The sequence below is a fragment of the Atractosteus spatula genome, chromosome 10, assembly GCF_055471065.1.
Source record: "Atractosteus spatula isolate fAtrSpa1 chromosome 10, fAtrSpa1.hap1, whole genome shotgun sequence".
Classification (NCBI taxonomy): domain Eukaryota; kingdom Metazoa; phylum Chordata; class Actinopteri; order Semionotiformes; family Lepisosteidae; genus Atractosteus; species Atractosteus spatula.
The window spans coordinates 29181574-29196130 of NC_142715.1; the positions used below are offsets into that span (position 1 = coordinate 29181574).

General features: G+C 37.0%; 1 protein-coding gene across 1 annotated transcript in view; it reads right to left on the reverse strand.

Annotated features, from left to right (window-relative positions):
* LOC148827801 (scavenger receptor cysteine-rich type 1 protein M130-like) overlaps positions 1 to 14557 on the reverse strand; it is a 446693-nt gene that overhangs the window by 230183 nt on the left and 201953 nt on the right. The gene's annotated exons all lie outside the window — the stretch shown is intronic.

Here is a 14557-nt window from a genome sequence, read left to right on the forward strand (position 1 = left end):
CCGCAAGCTACCGGTAAATACCGCGAGTTACCGGTAAATACCGCTAGCAAAATAATAGTATCCGGAATTTCCGCAAGGTGGAGCTAATAAAGCTCAACCTCTCATGTTTGAGCTGTAGCCATCAAAGTCTTTAACGAAGATATTAATAATAGTATTAATAATAAATGACCTTGGACAAGCTGTAAACTCAAAGTATTGCCCTGGTCCACATTCTTTTTTTCATTGACCGTCTTTGTAAAAGTAACGCCACAGCATTTCGCAATCACGCATTTTTTTCCAATCATGCAAAGTACAGTGATTCACCATGCCTTTCACATGCTCATAAAAGAGATTGATTTAGGGACATAAACATATTACCGTATGCAAACTGTACTGTATACAGTATGTATATGTATATTTAATGTCTTAACTGTGCCCGTTTAAGTATTGAATATTCATATCTAATTTTACCACTGAAGGGAAATCTTAGTAGCTGAGCATAAAAACAATAGGAGCATACTGCAACGCGTGTGAAGGCCATAAACGATATTAATTTTGGAACATAAACATACAGTATATGGCTGGTCTCGGTACTTTAAAGAAAACATACACGAAACATGGTTTCATTATGACCAGAATCTTGAGATATTTTTAACTTGATTTACAGTATTTGAGAGGTATGTCTTAACACCGATACTACAGTGCTTAAGTACTACTCACGTATATGTTTCTAGGTTTATATTATGCATTTCATACGGTCAAATTACTTTTGAGCAACTAATAAGAAGCGCGAAACGGTATGCGTTTTACTTTCGTTTCGTGCTGGGACCCGTGGATTGATTAGAGATATCAAGTACATACAAGTCATTTTTTAAATGTTGTAGTTCGTCTTGAAAAAATGTTACGAGTACATCATCTATCAACAATTACACAGGTTCTGTTTCCATATTGCGGATTTTGGTTACGTAATATTATTTTCTAGATTTCACGTTGTGAATATATGATTTGGGCAAACAGAGCCGCAAAGAAGTACATTATGGGTTGTTGTTTTTTTTTGCAGTTTTATCTAGAACAAGCGATGCTTAAACCTTTGTCTGATTCTTGTGAAACTATCCACAAGACAGTTACCTAGGAGTTGACTTCAGTGATGTCACTGATGGGATGTTTCTAAAAATCCATCCTCTGTAAAACGTCTTCTCTAGTTGTCCTGCATATGTATTCGCTAATGAAGCTGTGTGTTCTGAGCCTGGATCTCTACATTTCTGTATGAACCACCTTAGAGGGCTAAAGACAGCTTGTGTTTAAATTGAGTGTAAGGCAATTTATGCTTCTAAAGTCATGGTCAGCATTTTTGTACTGTGCTGTAAACTTGTTCTGTGCCTAGTCACATTATTTTATAGCGTTTTCATAGCGTTATCAAATCTGGTGGCGCTGTGTTAGTTTCCTGACTCCCATGTCACATGGTCTGTGATTGTAACCTGTAATACCGGTTTAATTCGTCACAGCCAGCACTCCGGTTGTAAAGTAGAAGCAGGCGAGATTTCCAGCGAAAAACACCTCCCCCTTCTTCAGGTGTGAGGGTCTTCTGCTCAGAATGAAACGCTAAAATGTAATGTAGGCTCTGAATGGGTTCTGACTTGCTTTAACAAAATATGTTTACAAATCCTTTCACCTGGCATTTTCGTAGTTAGAAATTATGGAACGCTCTGTTAAAAGCAAGGGAGTTTTTATGTCCGTTGCAGTTCTTTTGCAACATGAATATAATTATATCGTTATTAATTTCTTGAGATACGCGATTCCATATTATATTCCCTTTTAATCAAATTCTAAAAGTATGCTTGTTGACTCCGGTATCGCGTTAGTTAAAGACTTCGATGCTTAAAATGTTTAGGAGAAATGGAATACTGGTGTGTATGTTTTCTTTAAAGTACCGAGACCAGCCATATACTGTATGTTTAAGTTCCAAAATTAATATCGTTTATGGACTTCACACGCGTTGCAGTATGCTCCTATTCTTTTTATGCTCAGGCACTAAGTAAAAGGAGATGCTTCATATTGCTTGACTAATTTTAAAAACTAAGTTAGAAATGCAGACGCTCCCTCGGTGCGCTGCTCTGGTGCGCCGGCTCTTACACAGTGCCTGTCTGCCGTAAGCGTTACAATATACATACCCAACTGCTTGTACCCATCTGTCATGCAAATAAAACACCTTGAATTGAATTGAATTGAGGGGAGAGGGGGGAATACTAAAGCCAATACTGGCTCAATACCCTCGATGGGCTTTGACGTGCTAATGCGTTGGTTTAACAGTCCGGGTGTGGCAGGCTTCCAATGTCAACTCGACTCGATTGGAAGACAATGAACGTATTTTGTGATATTTAGAAATATAAATTTGTTTGGTGCGAGTGAGGTTTTATTTAATCTCTGACCAAGGGAAACGTTTCATTTTTTCAAAGAAATGTTTGTTAAAAAATAAAGTCATAGTTCTATGGGATTCAATCACAGACCATGTGACATGGGAGTCAGGAAACTACTGTAACACACAGCGCCACCGGATTTAATAACGCAATAAAAACGCTATAAAATAATGTGACTAGGCACAGAAAAAGTTTACAGCACAGTACAATAATAAATGCTGACCATGACTTTAGAAGCATAAATTACCTTACACTCAATTTAAACACAAGCTGTCTTTCTGTATGAACCTCTAAGCTGGTTCATACAGAAAATGTAGAAATGCATTAGCCTGATTATGATTAAAAAACACATAATTAAACACGCGTTTGCGATTTAAATCAGAACACGATTTAAATCAATATAAATGTTTATATTGTAACGCATACTGTCCAGCCTCCATTTCTCTATAAAAATTTACTCTGTTGCACACACACACACAATAGAAGGAGGAACCGCTGTCAGAAGGGAAGATATGTTCAAAATATCGCAAATATCGTTCATGTTGCGATATTTTGAAATATAAAAGTCAATTTATTGTCCATAATATCGCTATTCTATTTTTTCGAAGAAATGTTTGTTAAAAGAAAAGTCCGGCACCAGCTGGATTCGATCACACAACCTCCCAGTTGCTAGTCACACACCTAGACCAGTCGGCTAGAAGACAGCTCGCATGAACAGGCAGGCGAAAAAGCCCTACACAGCCCTGTCGCAGCACACGAATACCGTTATTAAATTCTTTAGATACGCGATTCCATATTATATTCCCTTTTAATCAAATTCTAAAAGTATGCTTGTTGACTCCGGTATCATGTTAGTTAAAGACTTCAAAGCTTAAAATGTTTAGGGAGAAATGGAATACTGGTGTGTATTTTTTTCTTTAAAGTACCAAGACCAGCTACAGTATATACTGTATGTTTATGTTCCAAAATTAATATCGTTTATGGCCTTCACACGCGTTACAGTATGCTCCTATTCTTTTTATGCTCAGCTACTAAGATTTCCCTTCAGTGGTAAAATTCAATATCTACAACGGGCACAGCAAAGACGTTTTTACTGTAAGTCTTTCTACGACAGACCAACGGACCACGAGTGCCCCTGTCGGTCAACCAATCACGTACTGCGGTGCCACGCGTCATCTTGCGTCATACTGAGCGACGTCACCTGCGGTACGTGTCTGTGACGCGCACTTTGAATGGCTGCATCTGTATTGGTTCAAAATAAAAAAATCCATTCCTGTCATTGTTTATCCTTTGATAGATTCTTCAAATCCTTCCTCTGAATGTTGATATTTAGTGATAATATAAAAATTGTGGTTTTCTCTTATTCGCTAATTTTATTAAAATAACAGGCTCTTTTACAATTGTATTGGATGTTTGGAAGGTATAACAGTCCCTCTTGCATCCACAGCTAAAATATATATATTTTTTTAAATTACAAAATATTGAATGGCATTTGTCTTTAGATTCACATTAAAATTAAGATAAATATGCCAAAAGATTATAGTAGAACTCTACAGTCCTAACCTAATGACGCCGGCGAGCTGTCATTTTTACTTGTCAAGTTCTCTAACAAATCTGTACTGTATTTTTAAAATATTTTAGCTGAGGAGACAAGAGGAGTATAAATGAATTCTTCTGCCGCCCACTCAATGAATATTTGCATTAAACTAAATCAAGACGTATGTTGTCCATGACTATAAATTCTGTACAACAAGACAGAAAGAAAGGCACCACTGGGATTTGAGTGTAGGATCTGGGATGTTTACTAGACAGGTGCTTTATCAGCTAAGTGCTCCCCTTTTACAGCCACTTGTACACACCGCTCTGAGACACCCAAGTTCGGTGTGCGCTGAGCAAGCTGTCTCCTTTACAAGCAATAGTAGCACTGAAACTGAGAGAAAGGATGAGAAAATGCTATAATCTGGCACTTTTCATGTTAAAGGAGCTCAATGTGCTTTCTGTGTACAACAGGATGTCCTGTACACCCGCCACTGAAGCACAGCTCAGGCTTGGTAGCTTGACAGCTCCCAAGAAAAAATTTAAATTTGCAGTTGGAAGAGGAAAATGACCCTCACCTACAGGGAAAGATGGTCATCTAGAGCATGACACCTCATGCCTGGAGGTGCTAGTTTTCTTGACGAAGTGGCCAAGTAGTTAAGGCGATGGACTACTAATTCATTATGCACTGCACCTGTGGGTTCAAACCTCATCATTACCAAGCTCACAGATGTGCCTTGTTTTAATAAAAAAGCTGGGTATGCTTTCATTTCCTTTTTTGCTCTTGTAGTACATCAGCAGTATATCTGGACTGAACATGCTATAGCAGGCTCACAGCAGGAACGTGTGACCCACAAGCAATGACAGTATCAGTATCAGATCTAGCTGCAGTATATTGGTTGACGAGAAGCAGTAACGATTCTGTGGAAACAGGTGAGCTTGCTTTAATACAGCTCTTTTGAGCAGAATGTGTCACAACAAAACTGACCTAAACTCAACTATTTCAGTAGCTAAAGACATAAGTGATGTTGCTCCAGCTGAGACTCGAACTCATAACCTCGGTATGACTCCGCTGTGCGCTGATGACCGATTGCACCCCTGGAGCTGTGTAAGTTTCTCTCTACACAAACTGACGCTGCACAAACACAAGGTGAAACACAGGGTTTTGACTGTGGATCCATCTCCACATGGGGGAAGGAGACAGTAAAATAGCAAGGGACATACAAAAGAAGGAACCAAAAGAATTGTGCTCGCTGCAAATTAAAAAGGAAAGAGATGGTCGGACATGTAAAATAGCTCGGCGGATAATTTGTAGCAACATTTTTTGCGTCAATCAGCATACAGATTTCTCTTCGTGTGCCTTAAGATGTGCAATTTGTGCAGTCGTTGTATGACATTGGTTTCTTCAAAAGTCCAGTCAATTGGCAGTAGAGAGCTAGGCGACGCACGCCTTCGTGAAGACCCTCTGTAAGGCAATTACACATTTTATTTTCAAGTCGCCTCCTTCACATGCAATAGCAGCACCGACACTAAGAGAAAGGATGAGAAATGGCTTTTATCAAGTGATTACAGCCTTTGTTTGAAGGAGGGTATTTGTGTGCTGAACTGGCTCCTGGAGAAGTGCAGAACAGTAGGATACAAGGTTTATCAAAACTGACAGCAGCCCCAGACAATAAAGCTTCACACACGCATGACAAAATGCGTGTACGTTTGGGCTGCTCGCCTTAATGGTATAGAGGCCAGTACTTTGTATTGAGACCACAGTACTCCTGCTTTGAAACTGGGTTACAGCAACCCAAGACAAGAGAGCTGCCATCTATGATATTTGAGTGAAGGGGAAAACGGTCATAGAGCTGATGTGCCGTCCCACATAACCAATCCAAACAAACACTGCTTTACAAAGGAGCACTGCCTGAGCTTATTGTTGGCAAACTGAAGACCAGATCCCCCTCTTCCGTGACGAAAAGTAGAGGACAGGAGCCGCAGTGTTTAATATAAATAAAAGATTTCAGTTTTCTCTGGAGCAACTAGCATGAAACTCTGAATCTCAGGGTTGTGAATTCAAGCGCCAGACTGGCAAGAAATTCCATAGTTAATGATAAGATTTACTTGTATTCTAATAAAAAGACATATTATGAAACTTTTCCCGATACCAGTTTCACAGTGACTTTGTTGGTGTTCTTTATGAAAATAAGATTTTGTATGTGATCAATAACCGCACCAGAAAAAATATTGGAAAGAAATGGCCTGTCACTAAGGAAATTCATTAAGTAAAGCAGAGACATAATCAGAAAATCGACATAATTGTAATATTAATCACTTTGCATATTCTTTTGCGTTTTTTTATATAACGAAAGTAGTTCAAGATGTTCTAGTCCCTGTACTCCTCATAGATAATCTAAACGAAATCACAGTACAGTACAGGACATGCAGTGAGAAGCTCACACAGTGAAAATACTCTTGAACACGACAAGAGTAAAGGTACACTGCACATCTGTGGACATCACGTCCAAGTTTAGTGAGAATTACTTCAGAGATTGTAAGCTAGGAAGTTTCAGATCGTTTTTTTAATGAAAGGTTTAAGCAAACCTGAAAACCTTTGCAAGAGACATTTCAGAATCCCAGTCAATTCCAGTACGATTGCTGGATCCTTCGAATTCGGCTGAACTATAGCGCAGATCTGCAGTCCACAGTTAGAATACTGTGGGTGCGTTGTATAAGACATACTGCCCAAAGCAGTTCTTAAACAGGAGACACATTCTGATTTCAGAATGTGATATACATAAAGTGAAATGGTCTGGGAAGAGTCTTTTGTTTGAACAGTTCAAAATAGATGTAAAGGCGTATTTACAGGCTACTTTGAAATGTCTTTAATATGCCTTGTTCAATCTTTTTTTTAATAAGGTATAATTCATTATAGTATGTATCCCTGACAATGTTATTGATACTTTATATGTGTTCTTGTTTGTATTGTATCTAATTTTTGTTGTTCAAATAAAAAGTAAAAAAACAACTTTCCGGATGCGTCCTGCTGTAAAAATAAAATGACTTCAAGGGCGCTGTATGAAGAGATCTGAAGACTGCTCAACAGAGGAACTATATCCAGAGGTGCCAGAGAAGTCGAGAGGGGAGAGGGAGAAGCATCTCAGAAAATGGAGGTGCAGTCGCTTCCAGGCGTCATAAAACCACTAGGATGGACAACAAGAGCTGAAGCCACCCAGCATTCTCCGAGCAAGTAATGTGAAGAACAGACACAGGGTATAGGGTAGTGTGACCGAGGGTCTAAGGCGCTGGATTAAGGCTCCAGTCTCTTCAGGGGTTGGAATCCCACGGCTGCCAGTTGTTTCAGGAACTGAACCACGATCACCTGCTTGGGAGGCAGCTATGCTCACCATTATTTTACCAACGTGCATGCAAGATATGTGCAAATTTTCACTCAAAAGTTATGTAGACGAAAGTGTTCAATAAAAGCGATTTTTGTTCACTCAAAGCCCCACTAATTACTTTGTTGTGATGATGTTTGAATTAATATTTCCCGTGATAAGGTGTCATTGTGTCTCAAAGTTTAAGAGTCTGCTCCCTTTTTTACTATTGGCTGGTATAGGAAAAACTCAATCTTTGTTTTCACAGCTCCATTATAAAATATTTGTCGACATTCTAACACCTGTGTGCATTTACAAGGCATGTCTCAAAAGGACATATTAAATAAGAACACAATCCTTCCTGTTACCATTCTTCTGGTTGGGGCTGTTGTTTCACCCTTTATAATTCTCGTACAATATTCCCAGGCAGGGCTTTATCACTAGAGTTCTACAGAACAAGTGTGCATCGGCCCATGAAAATCATCAGCAGTGATGGTTTTCTATGCGTGGTTTAAGCGAGAGCACTTAAAAGATGTAAAAAGCTTTCAAAGAAGACAGAATTGAACGACAGTCTAATAAGAAGGTAGAGAAACAACACATCCCCATCGGCGAATCAACCCGTCTCCTGTGTGACTGGATATAGAAACAGCTGATTCATTCGTGCCAAGTAACTGGAAACTTTAATGTGATATTTTTTCTTTCCATTTCTCTTCATTCCTATGAATTTACTCTGTAGTAAAGGAAACGCATAAGTGGCAGACTGCAGACATTTTTCATTTATGTTGGATTGCTTGTGTGCAGGGAGCTTCAGCGTTTCCTAGGTAATCTCCACAGACGCACTGCTGTGTACAAGTTATTTTCTTATTACTTTAGGTTTTTAAAAACCGCACACACCAGGAGCTACTGAAACTGGTAAGGCTCATTTTATGTGCAATGCAGTAGCAACGTTTAGGGGGGAGAAATATGCCTTGCCATGAATCCTAACACTTTACAGGAGGTATTTTAATCATTATCGGCTCAGATATAGCTGTCAATAAATACATCATGCATTTCAACTCCATCAATATCAGCAGTGCTAAATGTAGATCCTGGTAATACTTCATGAGTTCTTACATCCACATTACAGTATTAAACAAAATGTTGGAAGAATCAATTGCATGCTGCTGATAAAATCTCTCTTCGATGGAAGTTATAGCGTAGAGATGCAAGGAGTCACAGCAGAGTGAGTTGTACTATAGTTTAGACTTGAAATAGTGTATTGCACATACAAGTATACAATGCAACTATATTGTTTGTGCTCAGTTCAACTTTAAGCAAAATGATACTGCACGTGAATTCTCTCTAGGTTTCTGACACATACACGCTTTTATAACTTTCCCTATTAGGTTCTCCTGTAAAATAGTAAAGATTTCATCTAAGTGTATTCTTATGTTGTGTTAGACCATTGCAAAAGTCTCATTTCAATGTTTTGGTTCTTCTTTGTCTAGGCTTCTCCTAGTTTGATTAAGGGTTTAAGTTGCTGCAATGTTAACTCTGGGAGCTTCACTTTCATGTTGCTCTTTATAAACTCACCTGTCTCTTCACTTTACAATATAAAGTTGTTGTATAATTTCTATTCCAAATGTCAGAAAAGTTTTATTTTTTCACTATCCCATGCATTGTTTGCATATTATTTTGTTTTTGCAGTTTTTTCAGCATAATAAGTAGTTTTTAACTTTCAATAATCACGTACTCAGAAATATTAAATATATAGTATTCTAATAGTTCATCAACTAACGATTTTCTCATTTTTTTCCTTTTGAGTGATACATTTCCTTTTCCTTAATTTTATATTCTAGATATATGTAATATACATTCCCCCAACTACCAATATAGTAGTATTTTCTTAGGGTTATCATAAAGCTGCTCTTATTATCACTTGTAATGATATATTTACACTGATTCCTTCCTCTCAGCGAGAATATGATGATAAAAGTGGTTGGCTTTTATAATTTTTATATATACAGATACAGCCATTGAAAATGCACAGTACAACCCCGTACTGTGGAAATTTTCTACAGTTCACCGTTGTACCGCAGTAAGTGATTGGCTGGCCAAAATGACTGACAGGCAGCACTCATGATGAATTGGTTGTTAGTGAAACAATTGCTTCATTTGATCTCTTTAATGTGCATGTTTAAATCAGCTTAATATTGAATATTAATATGGACATTTTACAACTAAAGGGAAATTTTAGTAGCTGAGCATAAAAAGAAGAGGAGTATAACGCGTCTGAAGGTAATAAATGATATTAATTTAGGAACATAAACATATTATGTAAAATGTATATGTCTGGTTTTGGTAATTTAAATAAAAAATACACACCAGTATTCCACTTTCTTCATAAACATTTTAAGCATCAGTCTTTCATTCGGTTACATACTGTGGTTATTTTGGAAAAAGTTTTACGTACTTCTGACTGTATTAAGTTTATATACAGAACTTCATTAAAAGTATATAAAAGTATATACTAAGTAAAAGTATAAGTATTAACTTCATTAATATTTATTCATATTTAATTGGGCTCGATATCACGGTAAAAAACGCATACTTTTTATAATTTGATTAATAGGGAATATAATATGGAACCGTGTATCTAAATAAATTAATAACGATATAATTATATTCATATAGCTCAAAATATTACAGTAGTAGGCTTTCTTTGTAAACATCTGCATCAATTTGACTCATTCACCCGCGATTACTTGGAAACCTTTGGCCTGCCCTGTTCAGTTATAAGTTGAACTGTAAAGCAGTGTCTTGGTATAATGGTTTAGGCATCTGACTTGTATGCTGTAAGTTGGGGGATTGAACCCAGCTCTTGCCATGAGTTTTCTTTTAACAGATAAACATTTCTTTGAAAAACTAAAATAGTAAATATTATTGACAATATATTGAATTTGATGGTAATTCTAAATATCACAACACATTCAAAGTTAACTGATTAACCTTTTCTATGAATACTTCTGCTCGTTATCGCAGTAAAAAACCTCATACTTTTTAGAATCCGCTAAATAGGAAATATAAGATGGAATCGCTTATCTAAAGAAATTAATAATGATATTAATTTACTGTACTCCACATTCTTTGCAAACATGGTTTATTTTTAATTTGACTCAATCGCGCATGATTACTTTCACAACATTTTAAAACTGTTCGTCTCAGCTGTGTTTTCGAGCAGCCCTTGACAATCCAAGTTCAATACCTGCTTACGGCACAAGTTTTTCTTCTAACAAATACTTTAAAAAAATAAAATAGTAAGTATAATGTACACTATATTAACATGTTTTTTTATATATATTTATCATAACATATTCAATGTTAATTTATATTAATAATGAGATAAAAACGTGAATTATCAAACGGGAATACTGTCAACTGTTAAACCGATTTGATTCAAAACACTTTATTCAGTTGGGCAGTTTAACAGATGCCTCAAGCCTTAAAACTTCGCTTATTAAAATACCTGTTTAGGAGACACAATGTTTCAGATGTCGATAATTTTGTGAACAAATGACAGAGCCTGCAACCTACAGTTTTAAAGATCGTGATTTGTGAAACATTTCACAGCTTTAATTTAAACAATATCTAGTACCTGGTTGCAGTTTTAGAAATTCTAGTTTGAATAAAGCGGATCCCAGGTGCAAGTGATAACGCGAGAAGACATTATGGTAAATTTTTTATGAAGCATGAAGCATGCTGAAGTCTCTCAAAACCTAAAAAATGTAACATAATATTGTGTGGCACGATGGGCAACCGATTCTTTTAATTTTAAAGAAAATCAAAAATAGGAAACAATAAAGTGTGTGTCTCAAATAGACATTGCATGGTTTTAAAACCCATAAAAACGGGTTTAGTTAAAAATACGAAAAAAAAAACAATTTCCTTTTGTGTGATCAGCTTAGCACCTTTGTGCAAGCTGTACATTTTTTAAACTTTTTAATTAAACATTTTAAAGACTTTAATATTGTAAACGCAACACAAATTTCTTACAGATACAGAACAATCACATTCTCCTGTTTTCCCGTGGTGTGAAATGAATTAGCAGGAGATTGAGAAAACGCTGTACCCACTGAGCTCAGTCAGAGAAAAGGAGGGCGCCGTAAGGACACCATTCCGCAGCGCAGTGTTTATGGCTCTGAGTGCGCCTGCCTTTAAAACTTAATAATAGAGTGTAAATAATTTATTTTAACTTGAAATATTTTATTATTAAACATAGCTTTTTCACCAGTTCGTTTTATTTTTGAAATGACCGTTAAAGAAAACAGGGGCTTATTGTACTTTCTAATGACATTGCACATGGAAAGATTATACATTTTAATCATTTTTAATTAAAAAAATCAATTTTAGAAACATTTCATCTACACAAATATCACATACTATTTTATTTCTGATTGTTATGACAACAGATTACAATCTAATCTTTCCACGTGTGATGCCATTAGGAAGTACAATAGGCTCTTGCTTTGTTTAACGATGGTATGAAAAATAAATCTAAATGGTGAGAAAGCTATGCTTAAAGTTAATTCAGGAACTTAGAAGACAAAGATAATGATTTACATTGTTTAATTTTAAAAACTAAATAATAAATGCAGACGCGATTGGTGCCATTTGCACTGCGAAAGCTCAGGCTGTGCTGCTTCTCCCCCGTCTTTGATGGGGCGCAGTATTTTCACAGCCTCTGACTGGGGAAAAAAAGACCAGCTGATGTGTCCTACATAACAGGAAGAGAAGAGAATGTGATTTTTTTTTCTATATGAAACGTGTGTTACGTTTATGAAATTCGAGTATTTTAAACATTTAATTAAAAAGTAAAAATCTTACAGCTAACACAAAGGTTCAAAGCTGATCACGAAGATGAAAAATCACCCATTTTTTGCGCATAAAAAGTGGTTTTTAACTAAACCAGTTTTTTACAGATTCTAAAGTCATGCGATGTTAGGCAGGGACATGTCATTGTATCTTATTTTTGATTTAATTTAAAAAAAATTAAATCGTTTGGCCATCTGGTTGATAGGCTGTTCTCCAATTACTGGCAATTGTAAAACAAAATAACCATTCCACCCTCCCTTGATTAACTTAAAGATTTCCATTAAGAAATGCTTAAAAACAAAACCATTACGTATAATAATTAATCCAAATACACACGCAGGAGCCAATTTTGACAGACACAACATCCCAGAGCAAATCAGGCACTTGGGCTGAGACAGCTGGCCAGCCAGCTGGTTTCCTGTTGAATGATGTGACAGACTGGGTTCAATCCCAGGTGGTGTACTATATAGGACAGTTAATTTTTGGTTGATTACTGGCTGATGACATTTGGATGAAGACAAAATATAGATTTTCTCAATTCGGGTGTAAACCTGAAAAAGACACATCATGTTCACAATAAGCTAAAGTGGACTATAGTAGTAGTAGTAGACTATAATAATAAAGGACTATCTTTATGCATTCAGCTCTGATCGCGCCTAAGTGCGCCTAGGTACATTACTGTCATGATCACAAACCCCTCCTCTTAAGGGCGCTCCAGCCCTTCCTTGTTTGCCTTATTCCCCACACCTGTCCCTTGTTCCAGCCCCTTTTCAGTTCACCCTTATAAGCCAGACGCAGACGCCAATCTGGGCTCTGCATTGGTTCCTGTATCATGCGAGCCCGGGTCCTGGATGTGTCTGGCTCCGTCATGGTTTTAAGTTTCTGTTCCTGTTCCCCTTGCCGGTCCCGACCCGGTTCTGGTTTTTAATCTCCTGTCTTGGATGGATCTCCTGGCCATGGACTTTTGCCTTGTTTTTGGACTTCTCTTTGGACTCGTCCCCGGATTGTTTGCCTCGCTACACCTTCCCCGACCACCAGCACTCCATGGACACGCCCCCCTGTTTTTATTCCCGTATCCTGCATGACTTTTTCCCCGTGTTTCCTCACTCAACCCCGGATTGTGTCGTCCGCATAGGGTCCAGAAAGAAAGCTTTCGTGACAATTACAGTGCTCATTACCACTACAACGACAATAGAAGTTTTTTTTTAAAGAAACGAATGTCAAAATGTTTCCAAAACGTCCACTTGTGATACTTTAGGTGCTTAGTTACACGATCCCATATTAATATAACTATCAAGTGATGTTAAATCACTACAACATGTATTTTTTTACAATAACAGCAAGTGGTGTTTTTACTACGTATTCTTAGAAAAGGATAAAACGTTATAACTTTTTATGAATTACAGAATATAAGCTTAATAATGTTAGAACAAGCATGTTAAAACCAGAACCCATGTTAGTTACCAAGTTAAAGACTTTGATGCATAAAATATTTCTGCATAATTAAAATATTTATGATGAAGGTGGAAGGTTGTGTACTTTTGTCCACAAGAGCAATCTTTCTTTTATAAAATATACCTACTTTTTAATGTTTAATGATTGACATTCTGTAATACACAGTTTCAAATTATTAAAAATCTAAAGAGTATGCAATTTAAATTCTTAATTGTAAAAAGACTGTCCCTCAGCAGTGACTGGGATTCGAAACCAGGCATTTTCTGGCGACAGCTCAAATGCTGTATATGAGATGTTAAACTTCATTAGCTCCACCTGGTGATTTTACAAGGTGCTTCCAGATACTATAATCATATTTCAATTCAAATGTGGTATGATTCGCCATGCCCACCGCGTTTTACCACCATGTACTACACACATTTTGAATGGCTGGATCTGTAGGTGCCATTGCTCCAGGTGAGGCATGAACACACAACATCGCCATGACTCTGCTGTGCACGCTGACTGATTGTGCCACTGGGGCTTCGCAAGTCACAAGTCAGTCCAAAGACTGTGAACAAACAAATGGTGAAACAGGGTTTCGTCTGTGGATCCATCTCCACATGGGGGAAGGGGACAGTGAAACAGTAAGGAAAATACAAGAGAAGAAACTGAAAGAATTGTAATCACTGCAAAATAGGAAGAGGTGGTTGGACATGTTAAACAGTTTGGCGGTTAATTTGTGACATTTTTGGTGACAATCAGCACACGGATTTCTCTTTATTTTCCTTAAGATATGCAGTATATATTTTCATTGTAGATTGGTTACTTCAAAAGTCCAGTAAAGTGACAGTGGAGAGCTATCCGATACACATCTTAAAGAAGACTCCCTGTAAGTCAATTAAATGTTTTATTTTCAAGTCAAATCCTTTACATGAAATAGACACCAACAATAGAAGGGGATGAGAAATGTCTTTT